We start from the raw sequence: 1191 nt of genomic DNA, 5'->3' as shown, positions 1-1191 counted from the left end.
AACATAATTAAATAGTTAACATACCAAACTAAACTGACCAAGGAAGAATGGGCCATCATCAAAACTGACCAAGGAAGAATGGGCCATTATCAAATTTATTAAGAGCATTTTCCAAGTAATCGAAAGTGGCACCTGTTCCAAGTATCTAAATTTTTTAGTTCAGTTTATATACAAAAACCCCTAACCATGGAAATACAACACCTTTCAAAACATACCAACTTGTTTTACAGGGTCTCCTTTGAATGAAGTATACACATCCCTGTTGAACATATCAGCGTAGGATAACAATTCTTCACCAAACTTCTTTTTGTCAGGATCCTACAATATTTTCATAACATTACTTCAGCTGAAGTTAAGAGATACTATAAAGTTTCTATTAAGAGCAGCAATGAAATATGCACATCTTATAAAAATATTTTAAGAAAGGCTGCACATCTTACATGGGGGAAAAGAGAAGGTCCTTCAAAGTTGCTGTCAACATATTCAATCAAGTCAATACTCTCTCCAATGATTTTGCCGTTGTGATCCAATGCTAGAACCTGTAAAGAAGAACTTTAAACGGTAAATACTTCAATAGTCCTAACAATGACCTTAGTCTGTAAAGACTAAAACATACCACATATAATTTAACTAATATTTTTTTTAAAGAACCCATTGCAAAAATTGTTATTGAGAGGTTCTCGGAGCAGCCAATGGTTACAATGAAATCAGAGAGGACATACTAGATGCTTGACCACACCAGCCTGATGCGGTTCATGCTATAGTGTTTATCATAAAAACAAATCATATAACCACACAATTCAGTTATAATAGCAAATTACTGCTTCCTTGTCATCACTTTCTCTTCATCAGTGGATGCATGAGAGTGCAACCTTGTTTCGTGAACCTTAATATTTACAAAACATTCCAACAAACAAAACAAAACATCATCAACCTAATAAACTAAATGGTGTGTTATATTTCACCAGAGAGACTAAAAATAAGAATTTAAACAATAAAAAAATACCATAGTTGCATTGTTGTTCTCAATGTTGTTGGTGTTGTTCTGGTTGTGGTTCTCTTCACTGCCCTGATCTTCTTCAAAACCAAGCTTTTCATTAGCCAGACAGTCAAGTCTTAATTGTAAACCATTCAAGCAGCAAAGTGTGCTCCTTCCCACATTGGTATGAATGATTTCTATAATTGGATTGT

This window comes from Pistacia vera, unplaced genomic scaffold, assembly GCF_008641045.1.
Source record: "Pistacia vera cultivar Batoury unplaced genomic scaffold, PisVer_v2 Contig820, whole genome shotgun sequence".
NCBI classification, from domain to species: domain Eukaryota; kingdom Viridiplantae; phylum Streptophyta; class Magnoliopsida; order Sapindales; family Anacardiaceae; genus Pistacia; species Pistacia vera.
This window is presented reverse-complemented; position numbering follows the sequence as displayed.